This window comes from Cnephaeus nilssonii, assembly GCF_951640355.1.
Source record: "Cnephaeus nilssonii genome assembly, chromosome: 21".
NCBI lineage: Eukaryota > Metazoa > Chordata > Mammalia > Chiroptera > Vespertilionidae > Cnephaeus > Cnephaeus nilssonii.
The window spans coordinates 35,197,997-35,206,603 of NC_137092.1; positions in this window are offsets into that span (position 1 = coordinate 35,197,997).

Below are 8,607 nucleotides of genomic sequence, written 5' to 3' on the forward strand. Positions count from 1 at the left end.
ATCTCCGCGGCTCCCTCTGCCCGGGTGCCCACCCCTTTCGCCCACTCTGGGCACCCTGTCCGAGCACCTCTTCCGGTCTGGGTCCCAGGCCTGGGCTCTGCCGGCCCTCCTCTGGGGCTGGCCGGGAGAGCCTTGACTCAGGGGTGAGACCCTCTGGACTGGAGCACCCCAGGACCGGGCCAGGGCCCTGGGTGATTTGCTGAAGGGCCTGCCTTTAAAGGCAGCTCTCCCACCTTCTGAGCCTGACCCTGCGCCCAGCACCTGGTCGGGAGCGGAGGGGCACAGACAGGTCGAGTAGGTCAGTCTGGCCTTTAGAGTTCTTGACAACAGCCGCCCTGGGGCCCTTCCTCTGCCCTGTCCGGTGGGACTTGTCACTTCCCTTTAGGTACAAAGCTCCCACCTGGTCGGCCCCAATTCCCTAGGGCCTGAAGGAGCCCCACCAATAGCCATCACCCCCACTTCCTACCCTGAAGCTATTTCAGTTTGTCCTTCCAGAATTAAACCCTGCGGGTCCACTGAGAAGCGTCCAAGAATACTTACGGACTAGCTAGGGCTGGTCCAGCTTTAACTTACAGAAGGGGAAACTGAGGCCCAGAAAGGAGGTGAACTGGCCCAAAGCCCCACGAGCAGTTCGTGACAAGCCACGATTAGGACCCCGGCCCATGGCCACTCTCCCCGCACATCCGACTTCAGGGATCAAAGGAAGACTGAGATGGGGTGACAGGCCAAGTGGTCCCCTTGGGCCCCCCCCAGCCCTGCTTCCTCTTGAGGGCTGTGAGGAGAGGGGGGTGGCACCTCAGATCTGATGGGCACCAAATCAAGGTCTGTGTCCTCTGCCCTGCCAGTGGGCATGGCCTCTTTGGTTTGGGGGTCTTGGCGGGGGGACGGGGGAGGTCTCTTGGGAAGAACCCTTTCCTAGGATTGATCTGAAGTGACCGCCGCCCTTTAGGTCCTAGGCTTTGAGCCGGGGCCTCTCCCTGGGGAGAAGGAGTGTTGTTGAGATTAGAACAATTTCCTGTCCAGAAGACAGGGCCCTCGGTCTCACCCTCCGGCCAGCCATCTGCCCTCCAGCAACAGCGGGCAGCGCCAGGCCTCTCTGGACTCCAGGGGGTGGCGTGGCAGAGGACGGCAGCAGCTGGGCTCCGCAGGAGGGTGTCCGGCAGGCAGTCCACAGGGGCAACCGCAAAGGGGCTCCCCACTCTTTGCCACCTCTGTTTGCTCTGCCAGGGCAGGTAGGTTTCCTTGGCACACACACTTTACAAAAATAAAACTGCGGAGCCTTAGCTGGTTTGGCTCAGTGACTAGCAGGGGTCCTCAAACTTTTTAAACAGGGGGCCTGTTCACTGTCCCTCAGACCGTTGGAGGGCCAGACTATAGTTTAAAAAAAAACTATAAACAAATTCCTATGCACACTGCACATATCTTATTTTGAAGTAAAAAACAAAACGGCAAAAACTCCCGCATGTGGCCCGCGGGCCGTAGTTTGAGGACGCCTGGACTAGAGCGTCGGCCCGCGGACTGAAGGGTCTCAGGTTCGATTCTGGTCCAGGGCACATACCTGGGTTGCAGGCTGGAGCCCAGGCCCTGGTCGGGGCCCGTGTGGGAGGCAACCAATCAATGTGTCTCTCTCTCACATCGATGTTTCGTTCTCTTTCTCTCCCCCTCCTTTCCACTCTCTCTAAAAATCAATGGAAAAAATATCCTCGGGTGAGGATTAACAAAATAATAAATACAATTCATTTCTTTAAAAAACTGCTGAGTGTTGAAGGGGTGTGAAGAAGGGTGGATCTGGAACCTCCAGGCTTTGGGGAGAGGAAGCAACCTACCTGGTTCTATAATCCATGTCTGTGGTAAGAAGACTGGGGGACAAGGAGGCCAGGCAGAGGCAGGGAAGGGCAGAGAGAGGGGCTATGGAAAAGCAGCTGTGTCTTAGAGGATTAGAGGGAAGGGGGCAAACGAGAGAACCAGAAGGATGGATGAGGCCAACAAGTTTCCACAAAACCTTTCTGCACATCTCTTACTGCCCAATAATAGACAGGTGTCTGGGTACAGAAGGTGAGTGAAAGGGAGTCCCTACTCTCAGGGAGCTCACAGTCTAATTTGGCAGCTAAGGAAACAGTTAGGAGGCTGCAGGACTGAGGTTGGAGCTGCGTCTGCCTGGAGGGGTCATTCGCTGCTGGAGTTGAGGCCTATGGGATGAGAGGACCCTGGAGAGGGGGAAGGGTTTTTTGTTTGTTAGTTTTTCCAGGAGGTCTCACACCGCCTGCGAAGTGCATGGGCAAGAGAACACGCCTCCGCCCCCTACCCCCCCACACATCCCCCCCCCCACACTCACACACACACACACAGTTCTGTGAGGCAAGAGCTTAGAATCAGTAGGGCTAGAGGTGACGCCATAAAGGGAGGCCGATGCTGGTTTCTGAAGACCCTTCTACTCCATCCTGGCGAAGAGCCAGGACCCTCCCTGAGAACACGCAGCAACGTGGAGCAGAGGAAAGAGATTATCACCAGTCTGGGATTGAGGACAAGCTCTCTGGCAGCCACGTGAAGGATTGATGGTGAGGGCAAACCTGGAGATGAGAACCCCAATTTGGAGGTGAATCCTGGTGAACAATCAATTCCAGGCTTCGACGAGAGCAGAGGCCGGAGGAGGAGAGGAGGGAATCTACATTAGAGATAGTTAGGAGACCGGGTCACAGAACTTGGTGCCTGTTTGAGTCTAGAAGACAAGGGAGCGAAGAGTGTCAAGGTTGGAACCATGGGTATGCTAGGCCAGGCTGGGAGCCCCTTAGCGATGCCCTGATTCCCAGAGCCACCTTGCGTTGGCTGTGTGGCCTTGGGCAGGTAAGTGACTTAACCGTTCTGAGCCTAGTTTTGCCATTTGTAAAACAAAGTTACTAAAATTGATCTTGTACATTAAAAATAATGTACACCAAAGCACAAGGCTTGGGTCATCATAGAAACTCAATTTAAAAAAAAATAGATGCAATTACCGTTGTTTGCCCATTCAACAAACATTCACTGAGCACCTGCTACGTGCCGGACCCCGGAGACATAGGGATGATTTTAAGTCGCATTCCCTATTCTCAAGCAGGTCACCAACCCGAGGGAGAGGGACATGCAGAGGAGCAGTCACATTGCAAGGCACTATGGGCTGGGGCAAAGGAAGAATCCAGAGAAAACCAGGGACCATTTCACAGAGGAAAGGTGACAGCTTCAACAACGTGGGGCCAACCACCTGCTCAGAGACGGTGGCATCCTCCCCCACCCCTGGCATGGGATGGTGTTTCAGAATCTCTGAAATCTTCCATTTTCAAGGTATTATCTCGCTCCTTGGGGTCGGGGTAAGGGGATGGGCAGCCGATGGGTGTCTAGAAGGAGCCCATCGAATGGCAGGTGAGATGTTGGCAGCCCCAGATGGGCAGGTAAGGGAGACTCTGGGCAGGTGGGCAGAGCCTACTAGCTGGATGGGGAGCCTCTGTGTGCGCACTGTTTGAGCCATCCTCATTTTTCTGTGCCCTGTCTGTGCCCTCCTAAAAATTCCCTCTGGACCCTTTGGTGTCCTCGCCCTCCTCCCATGCCGTTTCCCCCCATACTTCTGTCAACAAGCTCACTCAGTAGATGCAGCTCCACCTGGGTCTCCCACTCACGAGGGACTCCCGTCCTGCTGCCCCACCGAGCAAGACCTTGCGCTTTAAAACCGCTTAAAGCCACGTAGACGGTGTGACCTCGATCGGTTCCTCACATCTCCGGGTTCCCATCTGTCACACCGAGGTGGTGACAGTCCTGCTCTCACGAGGGCGTTGCGAGGTTTCAATGGGATGTACACTTGCACCCAGCCCATGCTTGTTTCCCTTCTCTGCAGCCCAATGACTGCCTCCGCAGCTAGGACAGGCGTCCCTGGCGCCTGAGGGCTGAGGGGGGAGCTGGGAACAGCTCTCGCTCACAGATCGTGTGGGCAGTGTATGGGAATAGCTTCTGAAAAAACAAATTCAAGCCTGCCCCACTTTCCCCTGGGAGGCACAGCATCCAGACAGGGAGAGCTCAGCAAACAGATATCTCTTTTCTGCACATCGCCACGGCTCTTCTTTCTGGCCCTCCCACACCCATGCAATGCAGGCACACCCTGCGGGGTACAGGAGTCATTTCATTGCTCTGGGCCTCAGTTTTCCTCCTCTGCACAATGGGAATGCTGGGTGGGAATGCCTTCCTCTCAGGAGGGTTCAATGAGAGTGTGAATGTGAAAGTAAGCTGTAAAGATCTGCATGTGCATGAGATCATTAGTGCTGGGCCAGAGGGACACAGGTAAAGATAAGAGAAATGGGAAACGAAGTAAGAACAAAGTGAAATTCTCCTCAGGGGCAGCCCAGCCGGCCCGCGTGGCTCAGTGGTTGAGCGTCGACCTATGAACCAGGAGGTCAGGGTGCATGCCCAGGTTGTGGGCACGATCCCCAGAGTGGGGCATGCAGGAGGCAGCCAATCAAGGGTTCTCTCTCATCATTGATGTTTCTATCTCTCTCTCCCTCTCCCTTCCTCTCTGAAATCAATAAAAATACGTATTTTTTAAAAAGTTATCTTGAAAACAAACAAGCAAAACTCTCCCCGGGGCAGATAGGCCCTTGGCAGGGAGGAGGGAGAATGGCAGCAGAGACCTGAGCCCGTGGACGGGCCCTGTGGCCTGGCTCCCTAGGATGTGGTCAGTAGGGACAACAGGACTTGGCTGAACTCAGCCAGTTCTTATTCCTCCTCTGAATAAAACCAGGCCATTGCTTTCCAGTGATGGATCACTGCCCCAAGCAGTGCTGCATGTACAGGCATGTGTGTATATGCACACGAGCGTGCACACCCCCCCCCACACACACACACACACACCCCACACACACCAGGCATGGCCACTTCAGACTTCAGAGGGAGCAACAGCTGCATCCACAGAAGGTTCTGGGACAGGGTGGGGGACACATAAACAGAGTCAGCCAATCACAGCCCTGTTGACCCTAGCAACCATCAAGCCAATTAGAACCCCACCTCTGCATCCAGCAGTGCCTCCCAAACATACCACACACACAATCCGTCTGGTCCCTGCATTGCCACAGCAAGGAAACCACCGCACAGAGTGGAGGAAAGGGAAAGTGGCCCCTAGCAACAAGGCTTGGCCAGTCACTGAGAGGGCCCCCATGCAGGCTGGGGGAGGGGAGACAGAGATGGTCAAACTGGACTTCCCACGTTCATTCTCTAGCTTGGGCCTCTGTGTGCTCACCTAGAGATGGGCTCAGAGACTGCTACTTGTATTATAGTGAGTGCTCAGAGTATGCCATTGCTTTTCAACTAATAAGTAAGGAAAGGAACTATAGATTTTTCTTCAAAAAGCCTTAAGAGCCCTAACTGGTTTGGCTCAGTGGATAGAGCATTGGTTTTCAGACTCGAGGGTCCCAGGTTCAATTCCGGTCTAGGGCACATGCCTTGGTTTCAGACACATACCCAGTGGGGAGTGTGCAGGAGGCAGCTGATCGATGTTTCTCTCTCATCGATGTTTCTAACTCTCCATCCCTCTCCCTTCCTCTCTGTAAAAAAAATCAATAAAATTTATTTTTTTTAAAAAAAGCCTTAAGAATTTTGTAACTTCTGGGTAAAAGAGTTGCTGATCCCCAAAAAGATCTAAAGTCCAGCTCCTGCGTTCATTACACAGGGCTTACAGTTGTAGGTTTACAGCTGATCATATGGAAAATAATGCAATCATTAATCAATAAGAATGCAGAATAAACTCGGTGTTCCGTGTACTCACAGCCATAAGCCTACTTGTGCCCACCCCATAGAGCGGGCCTCAGTTCAATCTGAAAACGTTTATCTGGTCTCTAGCATGTGCCGGGCTCATGATTTCAGCTGTGGCCAGGGAGAACATGGTGGAAATGTCTAGAAAGCCTGTTGGAGAGGCCCGCAGGCTGGGATCACGGACTGCCTCAGGAAGACTTTACACAGGTCCAAGGAAGAGGGCTGAAGCTTCAACCCTGCGGGGCCCCCCTACACTAGCTTCTAGCGTTTATAGCTCATCGTCCTCCCCGCAGTCACGTCTCCCCAGAGAGGCCCTAATGAAAACGGAGAAGCTGCCAGTGGCCTCCGCTGCCAGCTGCTTCTGAGGCTCTCCCACAGCGGTCCTCTGGGGCCCCAGGACCTCCTTCAGAATCTGCAGAAAACTGGGACTCACTCACCATGTCGAAATATATGCGTATTTCCCCTTCATCTGGGGGCCTCTGGACCTCTGGAAGCTCGTTCATGGACTCACTCGTGAGACAGGGCACAGGAGGTCTTGTTAGCCTGGTCTCTGCCTCCCTCGTCAGCCACATCAAACTGATGGCCTTGCCTCGTGCACGCGATTGAATGCCACTGCTTCAAGCCTTTGCACATGTTCTCACCAACTGAAGAGGCTTCCTTCCTCATCTGGTCTCTAGAAAACTCCTATTCATTCTTCAAAGCCCAGCTCAGGAGTTACCACCTCTTTTACGGGAAGCCGTCCATTGTCTTCACTAGCAGAGAGGTGCAGACAAGGAACCTGGAAGGCTGGTGACCCTTGAGCTCTGGCAAAGGTCAGGGCTGTACACCTACTGTTTAGTGGAGACAATGGTAGCTGAAGCAACTTTTCCACCAGACAGTCATGTAAATCCTTACTGATAAGATAGTCTGCCTGTTACTGGAAATTGCCTGCCTAAGGGCTCTAGGTGTATTCCAAATTGAATAAAAGGATGGCAAGGCCTGAGCCCAAGCGGAGTCCTTTCTTTGAGCTGGGCTCCCGCCTGGTCCCCCAATATTTCCAAATTATTATTTCTTGTCTCGTCTCTTTCATTTGCGTGTGGCCCCTCTTCCAGAGCCCAAATCCTGAACCACGCGGGACGTGGGTATTCACACTCTTTGTCCAGTTCTCAATGCTTGATCACTCTGCAGTCTGAAGCATTTCTGTTCCATCTACATGCTTCTCTCATCCTGTCTCCCAGCAAATGGGGGCTGTCTGTCTTCTTCCCTGGGCTGAGTTTCCTGAGGCCAGAGACCACACCTTTAGCCCTGTAGCCCCCCCACGCCCCCACCCCCCCACCCCCGTACCCAGCACATAATAGGTCTGCAGAACCAAATTGGCAGAATTGAATCAGCAGAGGAAAGAGAGCTGACAAAGAAGAGGCCAATGAGCAACTGGAAGACAGGACAGGAGAAGAGAGGGTGTCAAGAAGGTAAGAGGCTCTAGGAGCCTAGAGGTCAAGATGAAAGGCATCCTTGAATTCCTCAACTAGGAAGCCATCGACAGAGTGGCCAACTGTCCTGGTTTTCCTGGGACTAGAATAGAAAGTTCTAGAATTGAAAGTCCTAGGCAAACAGAGATGGTCTGTCACCTGAGATTGCTGACCTTGACGAGGGCAGTTCTGGAGGTGGGGATCCGATTGGGCAGAAGTCTGATTGTGGGGAGCAGAGGGGTGAATGGAAGGTGGGGAAGAGCAGTGGGTGTGCTGGGGGCTGCTGGGCCAGTAGGCTGTGCTGGGAAGAGGCAGAGCAGGCAGGAGCCTGAGCATCGTGCCAGCCTCCCAGCCCATCTCTCCAGCCCCCACCGCCCTGGAGAGAGAGCAAACAAAGCTGGCGTCAGGAACACCAGCTGCACCTTGGAGGCTTATTCCTGACGGGCAGGCTCCAAGCCGGCCACCTCCGTCAGCCGCCTGGTCCTCCCACCACCCCAGTCCTGCAGCACCCGCGGCCTTCCGTCGTCTGGGTGCTTTGTCCAGTGAGCATAGTGGGTCCTGCTTGGACGGCGGTGGCTCTTCTCTCCTTTTGAGCTGTTACTTAAGCGTCTGAGTTTGCCCATCTTGTCTCACTAGACGCTGAACTTCTTAAGGCAGGGATCATGCCCTCCCTCCCTGGCTCCCTCTTTCCCTCACTTTCCTGTTTCTCCCTTCAGCAAACACCAATTTACCCAGTGGGCACGATGGTTGGCCCAGTCCCTGTCCTCAGGTCTCTCATAGTTTGGGTCCCAAACACAGGGGAATGGGGCGGGGGGCGCACAGGGGGGATATACCTCTGAGCAGGGGGAGGGCTTCAGTGAGTCTGTGAAAACCCAGAACTTTATATGCCAATGTTGACTGTGTGTGTGTGTGTGTGTGTGTGTGTGTGTGTGTGTATAAGAGAGAGAGCCAGAGCATGTTTCTGAAGAGAGGGTCTCTACGAATGACCATGTCCAGGTGGAGTCCGTCTTCTGGATTCAAGTTCTATCTGTGACAAAGGCAAATTATTCCCTACTGTGCACCTCGACTTCCTAATCTATAAAACGGGGGTAACACCCTGCCTTTCCCACCGGTCCTGGTGAGGGTTAAATGCACAACATCAGCCCAGTTCTTGGAACCTAATCAGAGGCCAATTCGTGTCCTTCTTTCTGAAAGAGGTAGAGATAGGTGAGCTTGGTGAGACGCTCGCTCGAAGGGTTCCATGATCCAGAGAAGATGAGGACCCAGTGGCCCAGGGCTGGGGACTGGCCTGAGCTGACGTGGTAGCTGCAGTGGCAGGTGCGAGGGGGAGACAGCCTGAGGGGCACTCAGGGCACCTTGAGCTTCCTCTCTGCATCTCCCAAGCACCAAG